The sequence below is a fragment of the Peromyscus leucopus genome, chromosome 19, assembly GCF_004664715.2.
Source record: "Peromyscus leucopus breed LL Stock chromosome 19, UCI_PerLeu_2.1, whole genome shotgun sequence".
NCBI classification, from domain to species: Eukaryota; Metazoa; Chordata; class Mammalia; order Rodentia; family Cricetidae; genus Peromyscus; species Peromyscus leucopus.
Genome location: NC_051079.1, coordinates 14,269,685 through 14,296,038, shown reverse-complemented (window position 1 = coordinate 14,296,038; position 26,354 = coordinate 14,269,685).

Here is a 26,354-nt window from a genome sequence, read left to right as displayed (position 1 = left end):
TAATAGCCTTGCTCTGTCTCAATTTGTAAAAGCCTACCTACAGCCCACCTCTGAGGGCCTACAGTTCTTAAGAACTATTACTGTCTCTTGTGAGATTTGCCAAAAACAAACCCCAATACCAAGTACAGGAGTCAGCTTTTTTCCCACCCACCAGGCTAGAGGTTCCCTTCCAGGGACTGACTGGCAGCTTGATTTTACCTATATGCCCACTGTCAGGAAAACTAAATATCTCCTCGTGATGGTGGACTCATTTTCAAATTGGGTGGAGGCATACCCTGTCTCTAATAAGCGGGCTCAGACAGTTGCCGACCTCCTTCTCCGAGAAATCATTCCTCGGTTTGGGGTGCCTGCTTCTATTCAGTCTGACAATGGTCTGGAGTTCACCTCCCAGGTTTCCCAGACACTAGCTAAGGCTCTTAACATTCCTTGGCATTTTCATATCCCATACCATCCTCAGTCCTCAGGAAAGGTGGAGCGTACCAACTGGTCTTTAAAATCAATTCTTACTAAGATGTCACAGGAACTTCACCTGGACTGGGTAAGATTATTGCCTCTAGCTCTTTTCAGGCTCGGGACTCTTCCTAAAAAGCCTCTTTCAGTTTCTCCATTTGAACTAGTGTATGGAAGGTCAGTTCTAACACCAGGTCTTCTATCCAACCCTCCAACTGTTCCAGACAGCCTGTTAGCTCCCCTGCTGTGTCACCTAAGGTCTATCCTATGGAACTTTGCAGACCATTCCTCACCTCAGTCATGTGATAGTCCTTGCCCACCTCCAATCCACATTGGGGATCAGGTTCTTCTTTCCCCTCCAGGCCAGCACCCTTTACCCCTTTCCCCTAAATGGTAATTCTTGTAACCCCCACAGGTGCAAAACTCGAGGGCTTTCCTCACTGGGTCCAACTGTCTCATCTGAAACCTTTTATCTCACCTCCATCCCAGAAAAATCTCTCTTCATATAAAACAACACAGACAGGGCCCTGTTCTCTCAAGCTCCAGAGGACATCAGGATCCACTGCCTTGTCATCAATTCCAGAGGAATGAGGTCTCATCCCATAAGCTGTTCCTTTCCTAATTAGGGCCACCAAAGAGCTGGAGGCAAAAAGGACCATCAGACATATCCAGGTGGTAAGGGAAAAAAACAGTAATAATCAAAAGGCATTTACACTCCCAGACCCAAGAGTGTCTGGGCTCTGCATAAACAGACTCTAATGTAACAGTCTATCACTGTTGAATGCTCTCAGCAATTGATCACCTGTGTCTCCTAAATGCTAAACTAATAAAGGAAACAGGTGCCTTAAATAATCTACCTCTAATAAAGCTTATCTCAGGTAAAAATTAAGCAGAGTACTAAACACTACAATGGTCACTAATTTTCTCATGGCGCTTCTCAACATGTTCACATTTTTTCCCAAGCTCCAGAAACCAGCTTAATCCATCTGGACAGGTCAGATCTACTTCAGATAAGTGCCAAACACAAACTCCCCTGGCCTGGGAACACTCCAAAGAAAATAAAAATAATGATTCTTTTTCTCCTAAGTTTTTTCTGTCTCACCCGTATCCTGTCAGCCAAAGAGTTCTGAGCCAGAAAGGATAGATAACTCCAGGGCAGCAGACAACAGACAGCTGTCTACTTCAGAAGCTCCCTTCCTTATCCCCTCCGAGAGCCAACCGACACCCACCGAGTCAGCTGGAAGCAGTTTTCAGAAGAAATGATGCCTCATACCCACTCATCCGCCATCTTTTATAAAAACAAAGAGTCCAGGATGATAGGAATTCCAGCCACGCCCCCATGGTTGCTCATACCCTGGTGGGACACTTAATCATTTCCACCTAGTCATTTCTGGGTCATATTTCCTGTGTAATCCATGCCCCATACACTGCGTGGTCATGTAATTGCGTGGCGTGACCATGTGATCTATGCACATGTGTGGAGTAGCCTGTGTGTGCAGGTGCGAGCTGGCCCTTAAAAGGCAGGCCCCATGCACCCGCCCCCCCCCTTTCTCCCACGCATGACCTTCAGCAGGCCTGATCACCTCTATTCCTTTCTCCTTGTCTTAATAAAACTCTTGTTAGTGGATTCTGTCATGTTTTGTGACTTTTCCTTGCAAGGTAAGAGTGCCCCTAAAAACCATCAATAATAACAGACAATAATGTCTATTCTCAAGGAACATTTTTTAAAAATGTGAAAGCAGAGACCCATGGTCCTGGGTAAGAAAGGTGTTACGTAGGGTGGTAGCGGCGGCGGCGGCGGCGGCGGCGGCGGCGGCGGACGCCTTTAATCCCAGCACTCGGGAGGCAGAGGCAGGTGGATCTTTGTGAGTTCGAGGCCAGCATGGTTTACAGAGCGAGATCCAGGAAAGGCACAAAGCTACACAGAGAAACCCTGTCTTGAAAAACCAAAAAAAAAAAAAAAAAAAACTTTGCCGGGCAGTGGTGGCCAGCATGGTCTACAGAGCGAGATCCAGGAAAGGCACAAAGCTACACAGAGAAACCCTGTCTTGAAAAACCAAAAAAAAAAAAAAAAAAAAAAAACTTTGCCGGGCAGTGGTGGCGCACGCCTTTAATCCCAGCACTCAGGAGGCAGAGGCAGGCAGATCTCTGTGAGTTCGAGGCCAGCCTGGGCTACCAAGTGAGCTCCAGAAAAGGCGCAAAGCTACGCAGAGAAACCCTGTCTCGAAAAAAACAAAAAAAACAAAAAAAAAAAAAAAAAGAAAGAAAGAAAGAAAGAAAGTTGTACGTAAAGAGGGAGCAACCCCAGACTTCTCAGCTTCGGCATCCCTACCCTCAGAGCCCAAGTCTTAGACTCCGGTCTCCAGTGTCCCTGTTCCATTCTCTCTGCCCTATAATTCACCACCCCTAAAACTTACCTGTAATAAAGAATATCTATAATAATTGATATGAAACCTTATAAAAGCTTCTTGTGACCAAAAGGCCTGTTTCAATTTCTTTGAAGGGTCATACTTGTAAGTAACATTTTAAAAGTACAATTCTTGTTATGAGACAGAGCCTCACAATGTAGTCCTGACTGTCCTGGAATTCACTATGTAGACCAGGCTGGCCCTGAATTCACAGAGGTCTGCCCACTTCTGCCTCCAGAGTGCTGGCATTAAAGGTGTGTGTTACTACATCTGGCTAAAAATGTGTAATTACTGATTTTTCATTGTTTAATAACTGCTTGTCAGAATTTAGAATACAACCACATATGGCGGTGTACTATTGCAATCTCAACTTTGCAGAGGCTGAGAATGCAAGGCTGGGTTACATAGCATTTCTAGGATAGCCTGGGATACACAGTGAGACCCTTCCTCAAAAAATAAGTAAATAAATAAATACATGAAACTATATGCAATCCTGGTAAGCACTGTGATGATTAATATTAACTTCCAACTTCACAGGATCTACAGACTCTAGGAGAGAGCTTCTGGGCACTGCCTGTAAGATCATATCTTGGTTTCACTAATTGGGATAGGAAGAGCCTCCCAATTGTCAGTGGGACCTGGGCTGTCTAAGTGGAGAAAGCAAGCCAGGCATCAGCATGGGTGCGTTCAGCCCTTGTTCTTTCCTGACTGTGGATGTGATATGAGCATCTGCTTCAAGCTCCTGCGGCCTTGACTTCTCCATTGTGATGGGCTGTACCTTGAGCTGGGGGTTCCAATAAACTCTTTCCTCTGTAACTTTGATCTACTAGAGTGTTGTATCACCAAATCAGGAAAAGAAACTGAGAGAAACGCATACTGCTAATAACTATTCTTAAATCAGCCAGAAGAAATATTTTAGTATTTGAGGTATTAGTATCACAGGAATTTTTTTAGAATTTTAAGATTTAGTCACCTTGCATATATGTATTTATGATATGTGGTATGAAATTGAAAGGAGTGGAAAGAATGGAATGAATGATAACAAAGCTCATTCTTAACTATTATTTATGAGAATGACGATATTCAATAGTAACATAAAGGAGAATGAAAAACAGAAAGAAACTTTTTTGTGGAGCTCTATCTCATTCTAATAACAAGCATTATTCACGCATGAACATATGAACTAATTTGTAAAAAGCCAGCACGGATGGAAGGCTGGCAACTACTGCTGGTGTGAGCACAGTGGGCGGGTAAGAGCATTTTCTCTGAGGGGTCTGGCCACTGGGAAGGGTGTGCTTACCAGTTAACAGTTACCAGGGGACACAGAGACCTCATGTGGTCTGTGGAACATGGTGGGGAGTTCTCTAGACCAGGACAGGCAAACCTAAGTTTCTGTGGGCCAGGAGAGCCAGTCACAGAAAAGGGCATCTGAAGATTAAGAGTAAGGCTGATTGACATATGAGCAAACTCATTAAACCCTCTTCATGTTCCAGGAGCAATGGCAACCAGTAAGGGTTTTTGGAGTCAGAAACTTACCCCAACAGTAACAATCATAGTGTGCTGTGCTCAGTACTTCCTCCTCCCCCAACTCTAGGAAGGGCAAGTGCTCTACTCTCTTCAGGGATGTCTTGGTTATTCTGGGCCCTTTGTTTTTCAAATTGGCTTGGTAGATCCCACAAAGAAACCTATAGGTGGAGATAAGAAGATGGCTTCAGCACAGAGTTTGCCATGCAAGACTTGTGTTTGCTCCCCAGCACTCATGGAAGAAGATGAGCATGGCAGAGAATGCTTGTAATCCCAGCACTGGGCTGGCTAAGACAGTGGATCCCTGGGGCTCTGGTCAGCCAGGCTGGCCAGGGAGCTCCAGGTCCCAACCAGAGATCTTGTCTCACAAAACAAGATGGATGACTCCTGAGGACTGATCCCTGGCCTCATTACACACGGAGATGCACTTGAACAGATAAATACACCAGTCCATCTGCTAACACACTTTGTAAAATCTTGGTGGAAATCCAATTAGCATTGCACTGAATCTGATTTTCTTGGGTGTTGAAATGACTCTTCCTCCACGGGTTCTCTCTCTCTCTCTCTCTCTCTCTCTCTCTCTCTCTCTCTCTCAGATTATTTATTATATTCTTCAGTGAAGTCTACACTTTTCTGGACATGTTTTCTTAGATTTGCTCCTAAGTAGTTTATAGTTTTTCCTGTCATTTAAAATGCTACATATATTTTAAATATTATATACATAAAGACAGCATTCATTAGTATACAGATTATTGTTTATGGGAAGTTTGTGTTGGTCTTGAATTTAACAAGATTGCTGAATTCTCTTATTTTTTATAGTCTGTTGACTCTTATGGGGAATCCTGCAGATAATCACTTTTTGTGAAAACAATGATTATCTTGGTCCCTCTGTGACTTTTACTGTTCTTCCTGCTCTTCTTGTGTTGGCTACAATGGCTAGTACAATGTTGGTTCTCACTGTTCATAGTGTATTCTTGCCACTCTGGAGCCAGTGGGGCCTGGAAGAGTGGAGTCTATGAATGAGGCAGACTAAAGTCTCATGCAATAGCCAACTTTATTTAGACCAGACAATTTATATTTCGAGGGTCAAGCATGGTCATATGAGCCAAGTTTGCTGTGGAATAATGCTTTTGTACACTGGTTTAATAAAATGTTAATTGGCCAGTAGCCATGCAGGAAGTATGGGCAGGAAAAACAGACAAGGAGAATTCTGGGAAGAGGAAAGCTGAGTCAAGGGATGCCAGCCCACCATCCAGGGAGCAGCATGTAATGACACATCGGTAAAGCCACAGAACACATGTCGACATATAGATTAACAGAAATGGGCTAAGTTTAAGTGTAAGAGCTAGACAGTAGTAAGCCTGAACTACTGGCTGAGCAGTTTTAATTAATAAATTAAATTAATTAATTAAAAAAAAATGATAAAGCCTCTGTGTGTTTACTTGGGTCTGAGTGGCTGTGGACCAGGCGGGACACAGGAAAACTTTCAGCTACAAAAGTTCACATGAATTCAAGTGACTGAATAGCAATAGTAAATGGCAATGGGTAAGCTGAAACAAAACTACTCCTATTTACTGCATCCAAGAGGGGCACAAAAGCACAGTCCAAGAACAATCCTGGACTTTGGAGGACTGAGGTCACAAGACACTTGTCCTGTTTGCTTGGAGTTTTCCCACAAGCATGCAGGTTATCCTCACATAGCTTTATTCATGGACCACATTCAGACAGCAGGTGTGCTTACTTTTTCCTCACAGGACTTGAAGAAATCAAGTAGCTACTGCACTGGAAACCTCCTTCCTGATGTCTAGCTGTCATAGTGCTACAGTATGTTAGGCAGGATGTGTGGAGAGAAAAGCTACCAACAGTCTCACCCAGTTGTGAAACTCGCCTACTATAGTGAGAGCCTCCTGGCAGGATATGCCCATCAGTGTAATGGTGGCACAGATGTCTTGAAGGATGACTAACAGCTAGCTGTCTGATTACATTGAATAGGAAGGGGCTCATGACTGGTACTATAAACTTGACCAAGAACTGTGACTAAAAGGGTCATAAACCCTAGAGGAGAGCCTACTGCTATCATTTTGCTAAATGCCATCTAAATACTTATCCTTATAGCAAGAGACTAGTACAACCTTCATCTCTCAGCAGAGAAACTTCTGTTTGCATTGGACAGAGATTAACACAGAGAACCACAATTGACCAAACACAGAGAATAAGTGACAGCACAATTCTCATCCCCAAGTGGGACACCTATATCACATTCCCCACAAGGCTCAAGGGATATTGTAGATGGGAAGGGGACTGCTGATAACTGTGCCTTCTGGACATGATAGGCAATTGGTGCTCATGAACTCTCAACAGCTGTGGTTGCTTACACAAGACCTACACAAGAAAAACCTGGGCAATATCTCAGCTTGAATGGGAGGGGGCTCACAAGGCTCCACCCCTAGCTGAGAAGCTACAGGCAGTTGATAGCAATAGGGGAGAGAAAGTCAGTTTTCTTCATGAGTGGGACCTCCAGTAGGATGCCTGTGCAATAGATAGCCCTATATCCATACGTGTATTCATACATGTGGGTAGTGTTGTTGGTTGTTTTTGCTCTTTACTCTTTTGGAGGGCTTGCCACCCAACTCCCAAATAAATCACACAAGGAGGCTTATTCTTAATTATAAATGCCTGGCTTTAGCTTGGCTTCTTTCTAGCCAGCTTTTCTTAACTTAAAATTATCCCATCTACCTTTTGCCTCTGGGATTTTCCCTTTTCTTACTTCTGTAAATCTTATTTTCACTCTTACTCTGTGGCTGGCTGTGTGGCTGGGTAGCTGGGTGGCCGGGTGGCTGGCCCCTGAAGTTTTCTTCCTTCTCTTCTCTTATTCCTTCTTCTTTTCTTCCCAGATTTCTCCTCCTATTTAGTCTCTCTGCCTGCCAGCCCTGTCTATCTTTTCTCCTGCCTCGCTGTTGGCTGTTCAGCTCTTTATTAGACCATCAAGTGTTTTAGACAGGCACAGCAACACAGCTTCACAGAGTTAAACAAATGCAATATGAGTGAATGCAACACGTCTTCGTATCATTAAACAAATGTTCCAGAGCATAAACAAATGTAACACATCTTTGACTAATACTCTACAACAGGGCAGCTCTAGTTGGACTCAGTAAAAGGGAGGGAGCAATCTGGGAGAAGTTGGAGGTTAGGGGTGAGGAGTGAATTTGATCAAAATTAAAATTCACTCATGTATTACGTGGGGAATAGAAGGCAAACAGTGGGTATTTTTGCCTGTATTTTGAGTTTAAAGAGATGACTGGATACTGTATCATGAAGAATGGTATTTGGTTAAGATTTTTGGTTGTTGGGGACGAAGAGGCATCTCAGAGGTTTTATTAGTCAGAGTTCTCTAGACTAACAACTTACAGAATGGATGGATGGATAGATATAAGATAGATAGATAGATAGATAGATAGATAGATAGATAGATAGATAGATAAAGGGGATTTAGTGGAGTGATTTACAGGCTGTAGTTCAGCTAATCCAACAATTGCTGGCTATGAACAGAAAGTCCAAGAATCCAGTAGTTGCCCAGTCCACAGGCTGGATGTCTCAGGTCTTCTTGCTGGAATCCTGAAGAAGCAGGATCTAGTGCCAGTGAAGGAATGGACTTGCCAGCAAGGTTAGAGCAAACTAGCAAGGCAAAGAGCAAGTTTCCTTCTTCCATGTCCTCATATAGGCTTCCAGAAGAGGGTGTGGCCCAGATTAGAGGTGGGTTTTGTGGCTCTGCTTCTTCCTCCAGATCATTGGTGCATGGTCTGGTCTATGAGGCTGGAGGGAGTTGAAGTAGAGAACCAGGTTCTGACAGCTCTGGATATGATGGAGACAGCCCTCTAGGAAATGATTTCGGTAAATCAGCTCAGCTTTATTCCAGAGTATAGGAAATATATAGGACTGGAGAGCCTGGGGACAAACCCTAATTTTCATTATATGGCGTGCTCCTATCATAGGGCTTCATCTGTGGCAGCAAAGCTCCTAGTACAAGTCTTAGTTGCCATATGCACAGCAGGGAAAAGGCATCTAGCAGGAAACTGTGCTCAGGGTCATGCTAAAGATAAACCAGGTATCCTGGCTTTGAGACAGCTTTCAGAGAAGGTCAGTCCTCTGGGCCCAGGGACATTCTCCAGATATGAGCAGGTAAAGAGCAGGAAGTCTTGCTGGAGATGGTGGTGGTGGGTCCCCATGTCACAGAGCTTTGGAAAAAAACTGCCAGGCCACGATAGACTGCAACCTCTGACCATCAAGGCCTTCCAACAGGTTTTCCCAGCTCAAATGATCTGAACTAAAGGTGTGTCTTTCCACTGCAAGATTTGAATTAAAGGTGTGACTTCCTATCTCAAAGATCTAGATTAGGAGTGGATCTTCCTACTTCAAATTAAGCAAAAATCCCTCACAGCTGTGCCCTCTATTTTTGAGTTTTAGTTAATTCTGGATGTTGTCAAGTTGACAACCAAGAACAGCCATCAAAATGGTTAAGAATGCTGGCTACTCTTGCAGAAGTCCTGAGTTTGTTTTCCGGCGCCCACACAGTGACTCACAATTGACTGCCACTCCAGTTCTAAAGGATCTGACAGCCTTTTCTGGACTCTGAGCACATCTGCATTCCCATGTGCAAGTACCACCCCATATACACTTAATTAAACACAATAAGACACAGCTTTAAAAATGGAAAGATGCTAAGTCGTCATCATATACTGGTAGGGAACACTTCTAATTCTGATTTTAATTAGAGTATTTATTGTGAATGGGTATCGAGTATTATCAAATAACTTTTCTGAATTTATTGCATTTATTCTTCTTTTTTATCTGTTCATGTGATAGATTCTCTAATTTCAAACCACCACAAACTATTCTCATTAGCACTGCTATGATAAAAAATATTTGATCATAATGTAAATGTGTACACATGGTGGCAGACAGACTAGGGTTCCCAAAGACACTAGTACTCCAATCCCTGGGACCTGTGAAAATGTCACTTTACATGTCAGGAGCAGGGAGTTCCCCCATGGAAAAACAGACTTCAGGATGGAGTGGGTTCCTTGTAATGAAGAGCCCTTGAAATCAGACGAGGAAGGCAGAATCGAGGGCCAAGGAAGTGCATGAGCAAGATACAATCTGAGGTTGCTGTCTTTGAAGGCAGAAGAAGGCCCTCAGTTGGGGGGTGCTGGTAGCAGCCAGCAACACAGCTCACCCCACCCCACAGGTGTAAGGGCCTGAGCTCCGCAAACTACCTAAGGGACCTGGAGAAGGATTTTCCCCTAGAGCTTCCGGACAGGAATGTAAGTGCCCCTGCAGGTGCCTAGACAGTCGTGTGGTGGGAGCACACTGGCCTTGAGACCCACAGAAATGTCGGATGATGAGTGTCTAAGCCTCTGCTTTTGCTGACATGTTTTGGCATCCAAAGGACACAGATGCACATGATCAGCACTTCATACTTGCTGTCCACACGTGATTCAGCTCCACACACGCTTGCTCAGTGGTGAGTTTGTCATGTACTTTTCTCTCTCCACCGCTCCTGTCTGGTCACTGTCACCGTTACTCCTACCTCGAAGAGGAAGCAGAGAGAGAGAAGCCCCCGTCTTTTTGCTCTCCAGAACTGCTTGCTTATTTCTTGGGTATCTGCCACAACTCCCTCGTTAAAAATCACTTGGCTCTGGTATATTTTTAAGTTGTGTTTTCATGGTATAATATATGTGCATATTTAAGGCTCAGATGGTACCACTTGTGATAAGAGCCCGCTCATATCAGTTCTTACCCATCCTCTTCTGGAGTCATCTGAAGTCTTAATACTTGAGCTGCTGCATGGCACACTTCCATTCAGACTTCTGAGCGTCGTGCTGTATCAGCTCTCTGTTGTAACAAAATACCACAAACACAGTGTCTTAAAGGAACACACCTTTATTTGTCTGTTCCTCTGCTGGAAACGAAGTCGGAGTCTCAAGGGACCATGGCCCAAATGCTGGCAGAGCTGTTCTTCCGGAGGCCCCAGGGAGAGCCCTTCCCCAGCTCTCCTGCACAGAGAGACTGCTTTGCAGGCTGCTCTATCGCGGTCTCCGCCTTTGAGATATTTGCAATCTTCTTCTCCGAAGTCCAATTGCCATTTGCTTCCACCCACAAGTACACACAATATAATGGGATTCACCCAGGGACATTTAGGGATAATCCAAGAAAATCTCCCCATCTTAAGGGTTTGACTTTAAGTAGATGTCTCTTTTGCCATTTACTAGTATACACAGGCTCCAAAGGATAACATCTGGACATCTGGGGGTCAGGATTCAGCCAACACACACGCTTTTTCTGAAACTCCTGGCTTGTCAGTGTGGGTTTCACTAGCTGATTTCCTACTGTGCGGCCTGCCCCTCCCAGCATGCACACCCACACAGTTCTCTTCCTCCATCTTCTCAGTACAGTTACACCGCCACTTTTAAGCTAACTCAGTATTCAGTATTTTATTATTACTACTGATAAATATTATTCACGTGTAAAGGTGAAGTCGACTATGCTTTGCTTTTTCCTTCTTGATCAATTATATATATATATATATATATATATATATATATATATATATATGTCTTACTTTTCCGTTTGGTTATTACCAATTCAACCTTAAGCTTCATGAGCCTGTGTATCGTCAGTTTTAATGTTTGCTTGAGGGATGTTCTCTTCGGACCTCCTCCCATCTGCTCTGACTTCACCCCCTACATCTGCCACACACTGTCATCCAAGCTCTTGTCCCCACATCATCCTAGGAAAGCTCCCGGCCTCACTCATGAGCTGGGCCACGGGTCTTGGTCTGCCCCATCATTTCAGTGGAATACATCCTCATTAGCTTCTGAGAAGAGGTGCTAAGGGAAGTCATTATTCTCTGATAGATCAAACACTGTGCCAGGAAATTGGACACTATGTAGGAAATCAAGCAGAAGGAGAAATCAGGCCAGCCAGATAACCTAGGGCAGAGGAACATGGCAGGTCACAACCTTCTTTCTCCATCACATACATTTGAAGGGGAAAAGCACTCCTGAGAACATAGTTTGTGAAGAAAATGGAAGCGAGATGGGTCTAGAATAAAAGACCCCAGAAAGCCATATGTAGACCCTGATTCAAATAAAGCATACTTTTTAAAAATTTGTGGCATTAAGGAAATAGTTAGAAATTGGAACACTAGGTTCTGACGACATTGTTTAAAAATTTAAAAACTCTATGTGTGTTTGTATGTGTGTGTAGGTATGTGTTTAGTGTAGGGGTGTGTGTGTGTGTGTGTGTGCGCGCGCGCGCATTTGAGTGTAGGCCCACATGAGCCTTGGCATGTATTTGCAGATCAGAGAGCAACAATTCTCCTTTCACCATGTGAGTTTCAGGAAATGAACTCAGGCAGTCAGGCTTGGCAGCCAGCACCTTACCTGCTAGGCCATCCTGCCATCCTGCTGGCTTGATGCTGTCCAGTTTTAGCTCAGGCAGAGTAAAGGTGTCACAGTATATTTTTTAGGCACTTATCTTTGGGAGATAAGTGACATTAACATTGAAAGTTAAACAGACATCTATACCTTTTTTTTTTTTTTTTTTGGTTTTGGTTTTGGCTTTTTGAGATGGATTTTTCTGTGTAGCCCTGGCTGTCCTGGAACTCACTTGGTAGACCAGGATAGCCTTAAACTCAGAGATCTGCCTGCCTCTGCCTTCCAGCTGCCATCTCTACCTTTTCTACAATAAGTCAGATTTTAGATTCACAAATTATAAGGAAAAAAAAATCAAAGACAAAACAATGTACCAACTACCACCACTATCATTACCAACAAATGCAGCCGCACCTGGATATGAACCATCAGATAGAAGTGGTTTTATTTCTCAGATGTTTGCAGGATTTTCCTATCAGTGTCTTTAACTCAGAGGCTTCATTCTGGAAATGTTTCAGTGCTTTTCTGTGTGCTGAACTGGGTAGTAGACAGCCTTCCTTCCTGCCCTGCTTTAGGAGAACTCATCTGTTAATTTTCTTCTACTTTTCTTGCTCAGACCCCTGGGCATGGCAGCCATTGTCCCTTGCTCATTCACTGCACTGAACTGAACAGTTTTAATCTCGAATGTTTTGCTTCAGAAATGGCATTATTTCTGTGATAGTTGTTTTTTTTTTTTCATCTCATTTTCTCATTTTTTAGTTTTGAAATTCCCATTATTGGGATGTTGAATTGATGCTATTTTCACTGGGATCCCATTATGTTTGGAGGTAAAATTAGAGCAAATTGGTGCCTTTTTACAGTAGGTTTTCCTATCTTGGACAGACGGTGTCTCCACTTACTTGAAAGCCCTTTCAGTTTTATCAACTGAGTGGAAATTTTCCTTCCTTCTGCGCACTTTAATAGTCTTATGTCTAGCCGCTTTGTTTTCCTTTTGTGGCGTTTTAAAGCGGAATTTGTTATTCTATTCTGTTTGCCAGCTGGCTATCGTTACACGTGGGCAAGCTATTGCCTTTGCTATTTTGAAGTTCCCTTTGCCATTCTCTTCTCCCTGAAAGTTTTCACTTGGCCATTTCTTTTTTTTTTTTTTTTCCTTCAGGTATACATCCATAGAATCTCCCCAAAATGACTTTTGCCTTTTCTTTTAAGATTTATTAACTTTATTTCTCAAAAGCAGATGTTAGGGGGCTGAGAACATAGCTCAGTTTGAAAAGAACTTGCCTTGCAAGTCTGAGGACCTGAGTTCGAGCTCCAGACCTATGTTTAAAACAATCAGGCATAGGGCACACGTTTGTATCCAGTACTGGGGAAGATTTCTGGTGCCTGTGGGTTAGCCTAGTCTACTTAGTGAGCTCCAGGCCTGTGAGATACTGTGCCTGAAAAAAGGGTGAATTGTGCCAAAGGACCAAGACTTGTGTTAATTTCTGGCCACAAATCTGCATAAAACAGGTGATTGTGCACTCCTTTAATCCTAGCACTCGGGAAACAGAGGCAGGTGGATCTCTTGAGTTTGATGCCAGTCTAGTCTACACAGTGAGTTCCAGGACAGCCAGAGCTATATAGTGAGGTCCTGCTTAAAAAAAAAAAAAAAAAAAACCCAAACCAAAAGAACCTGCATACACACAACACACATACACATTAAAAACAAAACAATAACAAAACGAAGCAAAAACCAAGTAAACAACAATAACATAAAACCCACGTGCACAAAAAAAAAATCAAAACAAACAAAAAAAAACATGTGTTGTATCCTTTCTAAGGCTCTTTTTCCCACCTGGAGGCTGGGTCCCAGTCTGGGGGCCTTTGGTTTCTAATAAACCTCATGGAAGGGAATTGTACCTGGCTTTTTTGTGACTGGCCACTGCTGCTCACCTATTATAGAGGGCAGCTGGGGAGGGGAATGAATGAGGACAACTTTCTTACATATAAGACACAAACGTCAGAAGCACCATAATGAATCCCATTGCATTTTATAAAAACCCTTCTCACTCTTAATTAATAGCCAGGTCTGAAAAGGCATGTAGGCTCTTGTTTTTGTCCTGTGGCTTTTGATCAGTTCTGACCGAGGAAGGAAGGGCAGTCTCGGTCTCTAAGAACTGGGGCTGACTGACCTGATGCCCTTAGCCAGGCCTCAGTGTTGTCAATTCCTGGGTCGTGGAGTCTTCTGTGTCTTACCTGGTATCACAGGACACCAGCAGCAGACAGGTCACTGCAAGGTCAGGGCACTTGAGATAAAATTAGGTCAAATCATAATTACATTTAAATCCAAAACCAAGTTGGAACCTACAAATACCAAGTGCAGCTGCCTTAGCAGCAAGGGATTCACATTGCTTTTCTCCCACAGCTTAGCCAGGCCCCATTCCGTGGTGATATTTTATTTATGCACCCCAATTAAGCTTATCTGGGGATCAAAGGAAAAAGCCAGCCACTATATGAAACATAGAAGTCAGGCAGCGGTAGCACATGCCTTTAATCCTAGCATTCGGGAGACAGAGATCCATGTGGATCTCTGTGAGTTCAAAGCCACACTGGGAACAAAGCTAGGCGTGGTGGCACACACCTTTAATCCCAGTACTAGTTAACCATAGAGGTCTGGACATACAGACAGGAAGTAATAGAGCTGGGTGGAAAGAGGAAGTGATGTAGCTGGGCAGAGAGAGGAAGTAAGACGGCAGGGCACAGAAAGGTATAAAGGCGTGCGTATACAGGACGTAGCTCTCTCTTGAGTCTGAGGATTTCAGTCAGAAAATTCGTGGAGTTGGTGAGGTAATAGCTGGTAGCTGTGGCTTGTTCTATTTTTCTGATCTCTCAGTTTTCACCCCAATATCTGGCCCCAGGTTTTTTTTTTTTAAATTAATAAGACCATTTAGCAAGTCGTCTTACACCATTCTTCTGGAGGCAGATTCAGAAGATGGAAATGATGGTGATATGAGAAGGAAAAGGAACCCTCCTCACTCTTGAGTTTGGTTGAAGCCTCACTGGTCAGCTGAAAAACAAGAATTTCAGAACTATTAACATTTGTTTAGAGCCTTCTCCTCCAAATGTGTACCTACAGATGTCTAGGAATCTCATTAGAAACTCTCTTTACGATAAATGATGAATCCCAGCCCTCCCACTCTACCATGTGCAACCCCACTGGCTCTTGGTTTTCCCTTACTGAAAAGTTTCTGCACCCCAATAAGCCTCTCTGCCAACACAGCAATCCAAATCAGACCAAACTGAACGGAAATAAGAAAAAGCCTATGTTTAATGGGTGAAACACTCCTGGGTGACTTTGCATGCCCCAGAGAGGAGAAAGGGAAGAGATCAAAAGAACATGTGTCTGTTTTCTGGGGTGCAGTTTAAATATCCTGTGGGAATGGTCTTGGGCATCTCTGGGGGAGGAGCCATGTTTGGCGGGCTTGATACAGGGTAGGGTTTGGGGAGAGAGAGAGATGGGGGAGGAGAGTTGAGGTGGAGCTTCCACCAGAGTATTCCAGACTCTTTGGGTATATGGGTTCATGTCTGGCTGCTTCCTGCACACATAGGGAAGGCTTCTATCCATCCTGCCAAGGTGTCAACCATACTTAAGAGGTAATGGAGTTTTTTTTATATGTGGGCATGTAAGTGAAATCAGCCTGCCAATCCTCACCTGGTTGGTGTCCTCAGGGCTGGTGCAGAGACAGACATATATGGAGGGCCCCCTATGGATTGGCCTTGGAACACCTCTGGCAGGAGGAGTGAACCTGTGAAATATGAGCTCAAGGATGGGTGAGGTCAAAGCAGGGCTCTAAGAAATGGAACAAAGCTTTGGGGCCTATGTGTAAAGTCTGGTGGATGCCTGAAATGATGGACAGTGCCTGGTCCTGAGGAAGGATGAGGTGGTTATTCTAGTAGAATCATCCATCCTTTGTCTGCGTGGCCCCTTTTTTCAGGAGTTCATCCCTCTCCTCTGTTTGATAACAGGACTGATAGAAGGGTGTCAGAAACAAAATATATTCTGCTGGTCCAGAGGAGCTGGAGGCCAGTCCCCAGGCTACTGAGTCAGCCTTGGCATTGCCTAAGGCCACTGGGTCCTTGGAGGACTGATGTCCCCAGCAGTGAATTATGGCTACTTCTGCAGTGCTGGAGAGCCTCCAAGAGCTTGACTTTAAGGGGTCTGTTAGCTATGAGAGTGCCCCTGGTAATGAGGAAGCCCTTTTCCTCCACAGGACAGAATGAGTATGGGCTATTAAAAAGGCATATTTAGAGTCAGTATAGATGTTAGCCATTGACCCCAGTTAAGGCAATTAATTCAGCCTTTTGTGAAGAGGTTCTCATTGGCAGGCAGGTTGCTTCAGCTGTTTAGTGGAGGTGACCACTGCATACACCACCTGGCCATTTCCCGATCTGTCTGTAAGAGAACTTCCGTCAAAAAAGAGGATGAGCTAGAAGTTTGTGAGCGGTTGGTCTAGGAGACCAGGCTGGCATGAGCGTAAGGCCTCCACAGACTGGGCAGGAGTGAGAGGGGGTACCAGAGGGGGAGGGGACAGGAAGGAGGGTTGCAGGATTTAGGGCAGGGCTGGAGGCCACGGTAATTTGAGGGTTTTCTAGAAACAGTTAGTGAAAAACTTGGACTCATGAGGGCCCAAGGAGAGAAAGAAATGGCCCAGAAGGTCTGAGAGGCAGTGGATGGAGTGGACCATGACTGGCTGGAACAGGTGATCTTGACAGCCTGCCATGTGAGTTCAGCTGTTGCTGCCAGGGCTCTCAAGCATGGCGGCCATCTGCAGACGGTGGGGTCCAGTTGTTTGGACAAGAATGAGATGGCCCGGTTTGAAGGCCTGACTGGTTGGATAAGAACCCCTGTGGCTCCTCCCAATATTTCATCTGTATAGAGGTGATAAGGTCGGGAGGGGTCTGGAAGAACAAAGGTGGGGGCCCGTTAGACGGGCGTCTTGCAGTAAAGAGAAGAGATGGTGGATGGTGGCTGGGTGGGTGAGGGGTCCCTTGGGGAGTCTCTCTGGCTGCCTGGTACAGGGGCTTGGCCATAATGGCAAAGTGAGGGATCCAGTGATGGAAGAATCCCCAATCAGGCCCCAATATGAGAGACTCTGATCCGCAGTGGTCTGCGGGCTGTAAATCCCTCAGGGCTTGGACCCTGTCAGAGGTGAGGGTCTTAGGCCCTGGGCTGAGTTGTACACCCAAATACACCTACCCATCATCTACCCATTGGAGGAGTGTGCTAGGACCAGGGCCAAGGGCAGAAAGATCCCGAGCCAGAGCTGGGCCAAAAAAATGAGGGTTGTCCTGAAAACCCCAGGGGAGAACAGTCCACGTAAGCTGTCTGGAGGACCCAGTGTCAGGGTCCTCCCAGGTGAAGGCAAAGAGGAAGTGTGAGTCAGGGTGTAGAGGGACAGTGAAGAAGGCACCTTTCAGGTCCAGAACAGTAAAGTGGGAGGTGGCAGGAGGGATGCTAGACGGGAGGTTGTATGGGTAGTTAACCACTGGGTGTGTTGGAATAACTGCCTCATTAATGAGGTGGAGGTCTTGAACAAAATGGTAAGCCCCAGAGGGGTATCGCAGGGTGAGTTGATAAGAATTAAAAGTCCTTGAAATAAAAGGCAGGTGATAATAGGCTTACGGTCTTAGTGATGGGTTTCAGAAATAGGGAATTGGGGTCTGGAAGGGAAGGAAGAAGGGTCCTTAAGGTGAATTAGAACTGGCTGGTGGTGAGTAGCCACCACTGGCATTGAGGTATCCCATGCTTGGGGATCTACTGGATAAGCGAGGGTAGGGACAGGGCAGTCTGGGGTAGGAACCTGTGAGGCTATTAAGGGGAGAAGAAGGTGGGAATCAAAAGAGGGTGTGTGGACCAAGGTGAGGGTGGCCCCAAAGCGGCTGGGAATATCATGACCAAGCAGAGGTGCAGGGCAAGCAGATATGACTAGAAAAGAGTGTGAGAAGAATTGCCCTGCAAGAATACAGGGAAGTGTCAGGGTCTTAAGTGGGAAGTAAGGGGTCCTGTCCACCCTCATAACAGAAATAGGAGAGGGAACTGTAGGACCCGAGTGAGATGTCAAAACAGAATAGGTAGCTCCCATGTCCAATAGAAAGTCAATGGACTTACTCACAACTGGCAGCATCATCCTAGGCTTGGAGAGGGCAACGAGGAGTCACCAAGTCTAGGCCACATCAGTCTTCCACCAGGCTGAGGAGTTCAAAGGCTGGAAGAGACTCAGATGCCAGTGTTGGTGAAGCTGGACCTCCGTGGCATGGCATAAAGGATGAGCCCATATGGGAGCATTTCAATTTGAAAGTTATTATGATCCAGCCCCAAGAGCTTTCTTCTGGTGTCCAAGGAAGGCACTACAACTGGCAAGGAAAACTGCCTATCTTTGAATAAATCTGCACACACCACGCTCTTTCAGTCCATCACTTTATTGTTCTAAGTAAACTTTTTTAGATGTACAGCTTCTTCTCAGCTCTCATTCTTAGTTCCTCTCTTGCCTGACTATCCATACATTTCTAACAAGAGACTCCTTGCAATTCCAAGAAAAGTTTCAAAACTCTCAAGGTCATAGCACATTCCTAGAATAGATGATAAAGAGCAGAGCCATTACCATGGTAACACAAAGTTCCAAGGTCTCAGGACCAGAGGGAGGGGATGCAATGCTCAGTGTGACAAACTCCGAGTCATAGCCTTTGGTCAGCAGACTTGACAAGGGAAGAATTGACAGGCTTTTCTTGGGGTGTTTTGTGTTAGAACCTAGGTAGGACACCTGTGACTCTGACCTTGTGCGTAACTGTAAAGTCTTAAAATTATGATCTATATACAAAGGCCTTTAGTCTAATTTGAACTTGCTCTGAGGTAAAAATGATCTAGATGTGTGCAGTTCATGTTAGACTAAGGAGAGATTATTTTATGTGTTAGTCTGAATAAAAGGAACAAAGCAGGCATTAAGTGTCTACAGTCTTGTGGAACAATGGATCTGGCTATGAAACATATCCTAGTATATTTTCTATATATTAAAATTATACAGCTTAATGAAAAGTCATCTTCCTGACCATCCACAGGTATCTGCACCAATAAGATTGAGATGTAATCATGGGATTACATTTATATATTACATGAAGATGCATGGGGAGATATCATAGCTATAATTACATAAGAAGTTTACAACAAGAAACAGCTAATTCATTTAAAATGCAAGAACTCCAACACACCTTGCATGATGGCTTAGTCCTCTACCAGAACCCTTGGTTCTGATAGGTTGACCTTTTGAACACTAGTTGTCACCTGCTGTATACTCCCATGGCCTTTTGGTACCAACAGCTCTCAATAAATACCATGACCAGTGGCCCTACCGACCACATTAGAACTGGCAGAGAATTCTTGTCTCCTCCTGCCCTATATTCCTTTCGCTGCCCAGCCATATCACTTCCTATTTCAACCTTCCTAGTGATGGGATTAAAGGTGTGTGCCACCACTGCCTGGTTCTGTTTCTCTTTTTGACTGAATTAATCTTGTGTAACCCAGTATGGCCTTGAACTCACAGAAATCCAGACAAATCTCTGCCTCTGCCTTCTGAGTGCTAGGATTAAAGGTACGTGCCACCACTGCCTGACCTCTATGGCTAACTCTGTGGCTGGCTATGTCCTGTAATCTTCAGGTAAACTATTTGTTCAAAATATCACTACAGTGGATGGGGGAGGAATGTGAGAAATTTTGGCCACTGAATAGAATGTGGGGCATCATAGGAGGGAAATGGGTAGTTAAGGTTCAGGGAGTGGGGGAGGGGCCAGTCTCCGCCAGCATGGTCAGAGCAGAATTTTCAGGTTCCCAGTTCTCAGACAGGCAGGAATCTGGAGGCACTGTGGCCCTAGCCAACAAGACTGGTGCTGTGGGACACTGGCCGTGGTGGGGAGGGTGGGAATGCAGAACCCAAAAACTATGGACACAGGGCAGTTCTGTCCATTTATCTCTATGTCAACAAAAAATTTCAAGATATCAGAGGATGGAAAATTCCAAGGTTCTCTCTGGAGTCCACCTTGGCTGATTGGTTATCAAGAGGGTACTGTGACCAGGCCTTAGTGCTCAGAGAAATCAGGCATTCAGGACAGATGGTATCAGATAGCCTCAACTTGAATAGATTTTGTAAAAGTTACCCCAGGGGCATTTGGGGATCTGGCTTCGAATTGCAGGCACCCATTTCTCAAGTCTATGCTGGGGCCTGAAGCTTAGCGCAATGCATCCACTGTGATAGGCTTTGGGTCAAAAAAGGGTGTATGTGGGAAATGCCCTTGAACAGAACATCTTCTGAATAAGCAGTCTCATGGAACAAAGTCTGGCCTTTGTTCTGGAATGGGACCCAGGTGACCTAGGAAATCAGAGGAGGCCCTGGGCCTTTAATGCAATGACTTGGAAAGGACAACTTACCAAGCCAAAAGCTGATCTTAGTCAGGCAGAGAGTAGGTATTGGGGAGAAGGGTGTTTTCCCACCATACAGCCCTGGGGAAATGTGGGGGAAAATCAGCCCCAGTGGGGCCTCTAGATGAAAAGTTTCTGCATCCCAAAAAGCCTTTCTGCCAATGCAGCAATCCAAATCAGACTAAGTTAAGAAAAAAGCCCAGTTTTAATGGGTAAAATGCTCCCAGATGATTTTCTGGCCCCCCAGGGAGAAGAAGGGAAAGAGAGACCAAAAGACCACGTGCCTGTTTTCTGGGGTATAGTTGAAATATCCTGTGGGTGTAGTCTTGAGCATCTCTGGGGGGAGGAGTGGTGTTTGGTGGGCTTGAGACAGGGCAGGGTGTGGGGAGAGAGAGATGAGGGAAGGGTGATGGGTGATGTCACTCTGCATGCTGTGAATGTGTTGCTCTGATTGGTTGATAAACAAAATGCTGATTGGCCAGTAGCCAGGCAGGAAGTATAGGCGGGATAAGCAGACAAGGAGAATTCTGGGAAGAGGAAGGCTGAGTCAGGAGACGCCAGCCTGCCATCCAGGGAGCAGCATGTAATGGCTCACAGGTAAAGCCACGGAAAACATGGCGACATATAGATTAACAGAAATGGGCTGAGTTTAATTGCAAGAGCTAGTCAGTGGTAGGCCTGAGCTAATGGCCAAGCAGTTTTAATTAATATAAACTTCTGTGTGTTTACTTGGGTCTGAGCAGCTGTGGGACCTGCAGGAGCCGGGCAGAACCCGGAAGACTTCAGCTACAGAGGAGAGTTGAGGTGGAGCTTCCACAGAACATTCCAGACTCTTTGGGTATATGGATGCCAGGGGCTGAGGTGGAGCTTCCTCCAGAACACTTATATTAAAATTCTATTGCGGGCACCTCAGAGCCACCCTATAGCAAAGGGGAGCAGAGGTAGAGGAGGGGAGAGTTCTCCAGAAAACCGCTGAGTAGGGGGCTGGAGAGATGACTCAGCAGTTAGGAGGGCTTGCTGGTTAACCACAGGACTGGAGTTGGGTTCCCAGCACCGAGTCCTAGCACCCAACCACCTGTAGCTCCGCTGTAGGGCATCCAGTGCCCTCTTCTGACCTCTGAGGGGGCTTGTGCTCACAAATCATGTATATACACATGAAAAAAAAAACAAAAATAGATGATTTTTAAACAGGAGGGGTGATCAGTGAAATTCCAAAAGCTTCCAAAATCCTCCACCACTAGGGCTCTCTTAGAGACACCAACAGCCATGCTTTCCAGTAAGCTCTGTTCTTCTCCTGAGCACCTTCCTTTGTACTTTAGTAAACCCCAACTGTCTTCACCTTGGCTCACTCTGAGACACATGTTTGGTTGGATCCACAAATCCTGAGTGGAGGTCTCTAAAAACAATTCCTCCCGCCACCTCTAGTGACAATATGGTGGCGCGCACAGTCTCTCTGTCCCTGTCACTGTTGACAATCCTACTCTGTGAATGAGAGATCCAATCATAAGATTTCTCTCGCTTTCAGCAGGGTCCAATCCCAAGTGAATTCTGTATGCCTGGACTGTCTTCAAACTTGTTAGGATTCTGCCACTCCTCAAGCTGCATGACCACACATGTGCAGTTCAGTAGCTAAGCAAGGGGTCTTACGTCTTATGTCTTCAGTGCATTGCATGATCACGCAAATGTCTGCAGTGTGGTCACGCAATCAGCACATCTGTGGCATAGCTCTGTAAGCCCACCTGTGCATGTGCACAGGAATCCTTAAAAAGCTGGACACAGACTCCTCCCCTCTCCCCTCTGTTGTCTCCTCCCCCCACTAACTCTCTCTCTCTCTCCCTCTCCCTCTCCCTCTCCCTCTCCCCCTCTCCCCCTCCCCCTCTCCCCCTCCCCCTCTCCTCCCTGCACTTGCTTCTTCCCCAGGCCTGATTCTTTTGTCTCCCGGCTTCCTCCTAGTAAAGCTCTGATACTGGGTTTTGTTGTGGCTTGTGCCTCATGGCCTTTTCATCCAGTAATAGTGCCACTATTATTTTTTAAAGCAACAAAACCCTCCTAGCAAAGCCAGACCCATAAGACATTTCTCCCTCTTCAGCTGCCTCTTAGACTCCCCTGGATCCCCCTGAAACATGGAGCAATGATCATAACTGGCTCAACCATGGACATTTTTGCTATAGTTTATTTTTAAGCTCCTTTTGTCCCAGGTTCAGCCCACCGGTTAAAGTCCTTTTAATGCTGTCTTTGAGCACTTCCTGCTTAACTACCTGGGTTGCTCCAGGAGTCTCATGCATGTTTCTCATTGTTATTAGAAGGCCACCAGAGAAAACAACTCTAACACAGTTTCTAGCCAGTTGAAAGTATTTATTCCAGCCAGCTGGGACTACACTCAGGTATTTGGGACCCAAGGCTTTTAAAGGCAAAAGCCACATCCTGTTATTTTGCTCAGCAGCTGCAGGGGGAGGTTTTGCTAAAGCAAGCAGTTTAACAGAAGCTAAGATAAGAAGTTAGTGGGTGGGGGAGGTTTGTACAGTAGGCAGTTTAACAGAAGCCAAGATAAATTAGCTGGGGGCATCTTGACCTTCAAATCCTAGAATAGTTAGGTAATTTTCCACCAAATTTTTCATCAGGGAGGTCAAATTCTAGTCAAACTTAAAATGGCCTCAGCAAGAACATGGGATGGAGGAACCTCTGTACTGCCTTGACCTGTTACATTACCTCTAGCCCATCATGAGCCATTTTTCTCAGTGGTCCTGGGCTCTTTTAATGGAGAATGGTGGGTTTGTTGTTGTTGTTGTTGTTGTTGTTTTTATACAGCATGTATGCTTGCAGGCCAGAAGAGGGCACCAGATCCCATTACAGATGGTTGTGAGCCACCATGTGGTTGCTGGGAATTGAACTCAGGACCTCTGAAAGAGCAGTCAGTGCTCTTAACCTCTGAGCCATCTCTTCAGTACCTGGATAATGGTGTTTAAAGTTAGGCTCTGGGAAATGAAAGTACATACCAATAGAAAGAGTGTGCGGTCAGTGGGTTCAAAACTCTGGGGCCTATCAACAGCATCTCAGAAAGCTAATGTCTGGGTGCTAATTGTTCTTCCAGGGCTAAAAAATGTGTGCACACACTTGTGTACATGTTAATATTTGCATATCTCTCTCTCTCTCTCTCTCTCACACACACACACACACACACACACACACACACACACACACACACCAACACTCAGATGCTCCCAGTTCCCCCCAGCTCCCCAGGCTAGCACTACTTTTCCCTTTCCTGACCCACAAGCCTCCTTTCTGTCAGTGGGAAACCCAGCTTCCTTAGCATATGCACTCACTTGACTAACCTCCCATGTGTAGCTCATCTCCTCAGCCATGCTTCCTCCTGAGCAGACGCCTCCTCAACTACCAAGGTTCTGAAACCCCTGAGCCTGGGTGCCGCTTCATCTGGATGCTCTCCTCACCCTGCTTGGATTTAAATGCTCCAAACATTTAAATTATGCTTTGTCCTTTTGTTAAAGCCCGTGTTTATGTTTATATATTACTTCAATTTGTTTTTAGCATTTGTAGGACACAGAACGCATTCTCAGAGCCCAGTTTGGAGTCATGTACCTGCAGAGACAGGTTTGACTTAGTGGTGCATTTGTGCCAGGGGCGGGTGTGAACATTCTTACATGTGTAAAGGCTGTGTTATGTGGGGGGTCTCCATCAGGTCTACAAGAGTGACCCACTGTGGGCAGCACAGGCAGGAGGGGCAGAGGTAAGGAGGATGGTAGCCTCTGGAGAGTCAGGCTTCACCCCCTCTCTAGGTCCTACTACACTAAGCCACAAGACAAGATTCTCCATCCTACTGCTTCACAGAGAATGCCTGAGAAGCACCATTCAATTATTGGTTTTGTCAAATGAAGCTATTCCCTGAGGCCCTCAAATTCAATAAAGTTAATTACTGATGAAGCATGAACTAGCTTAGTTCCCCATCAACTTTAACTCAATACCTTGCAGCTGGAGAGAGAGGCCTTCCAGACACGCTGACCTAACACATCAGAATCACTAATTCTCCAGAGCACACTGTGTGATCCTTGTTCTGATGGAAGCTCCACCTCAGCCCCGCTCCCTCATCTTGCTCTCTTTCCAAATCCTGCCCCATCTCAGAAAGCCCACCCAACATGGCTCCTCCCCCAGAGATGCCCAAGACCACTCCCATAGGGTATTTAAACTGCCCCTGCGAGGAACAGACATGTGGTTTTTTGGTCTCCTTTCCTGTCTCCTCTCTGAAGGCCAGGAAATCACTTGGGAGTATCTTACTCATTAAACCTGGGCTTTTTCTTAATTTGGTTTGATTCAGTCTGATTTGGATTACTACATTGGCGATGAGGCTTAATATTGGGGTACGGGAACTTTTCAGTTCCACCTCTGCCCTCCGTGAGGCTGTGTGCCTCCCACAAAAATACTCAGCCCCCAGCTCTTTCCGTCCCCCTCAGATCAGAACCCCACCCGAGTCCTGCATGGAGCAAGATGTTCCCCTGATTCACAGAATCACCCTCTTCCTCCCATTCCATCAACTGAACTGGGTAGTTAGGGTAAAGGGCTCATGGAACTTTTGTTTGAATAGAAACAAAGGTCCATTGAAGGAAAACATTTGGTCCAGAGAATAGAATCCCTGGCCTGGGTGGAGATCTATAACATTCCAGTTGGGCTGGGAAAGGTATTAGTTCCCACAGCAGGGGCCAGCCAGCCTGGGCTGCAGTTACATCATCCACCACCTTTCCACAGTCTGTCACGAGACACTCACACCTGTAGCTAGAAGTTTTTCCAGTCCTGCCTGGGCCCTGAAGTCCCATGGTCTGCTTATAGAATTATCATACAGAGGCTTAATATTAATTAAAATTGCTTGGCCATTAGCTCAGGCTAACCACTGAGTAGCTCTTACACTTAAACTCAGCCCATTTCTGTTAATCTATATGTTGCCACGTGTTCTGTGGCTTTATCTGTGAGCCATTACATGTTGTTCCCTGGACAGTGGGTTGGTGTCTCCTGACTCAGCCTTTCTCTTCCCAGAATTCTTCTTGTCTGCTTATCCCGCCTATTCTTCCTGTCTGGCAACTGGCCAATCAGCGTTTTATTAAGCCAGTGTACAAAAGTATTTTCCACAGCACACACCCCTTAAAAGTACCTGTCCATCACATTGCTCTCTCTTGCTTTCTTGGCCTGTTCTCTCTGTCTGTCTGTCTGTCTGCCTCTCTCTCGTGTCCCCACTCTGAGATGGCCTTTGGCTCTTCCACTCTCCCCCTCCCCCAATAAACCCCCTGCACTAACTCTGTTACACTGGTGTGTTCTCTTAGGGGCATACCTTGGCAGAGCCCACCAAAGGTACCCACTTCACTGCTTTTTATGCTTTCAACAGGACCATCCCCAGAAAGCGGCTAAAGAGACAGGTGGAATAATTATTCCTTTAATGTGATACTGTACTTTTTCTTCCAGGAATTCCCAGCCCAAACTAAGCAGCCTGGAAATTTTGGCGCTGCCCAATTCTCTCTCTCTCTCTCTCTCTCTCTCTCTCTCTCTCTCTCTCTCTCTCTCTCTTTTGTGATGGCTAATTTTATGGTTTAAGTTTAAATGACTGTGCTTAAGAAATCTATAAAAACACCCAGCACTTGAAGAGCCTGGCAACATGAAAAATTGTATGTCTACAGCTTAAACACATATTCTAGGGAAGGGGAGCTGACAACTGCTGTGGACGAAGGTTAGCCTTCAATGGTTTCTGCCCCCGCAGGAGCAGCATCCCGACTCTGCGGCCAAAGCAGTTACGTCATCACCCGGCGCCAGGTGCCTTCCCGCCTTCAGCTACGTGACGTGTGTGCCCTTTACAAGTGCCCGCCAGGCACAGCTCGCTCTGTCTTTTTACCGCTCTCGTCTCTCTTGCCTCTTGCTTCTCCTTGTCTCTTCCTCTCTCTCTTGCTTCTCATCTTCCTCTAGTCGGCCTGCCTCTCGAGTCCCCACTCACGTGGCCTTCCACCCTGCCGCTCTCCCACTCCCCTGATAAACCTCTTGGCTAACTCTGTTGCGTGTGGCCTGTTTGCTTGGTGGCAGACCTTGGCAGGGCAC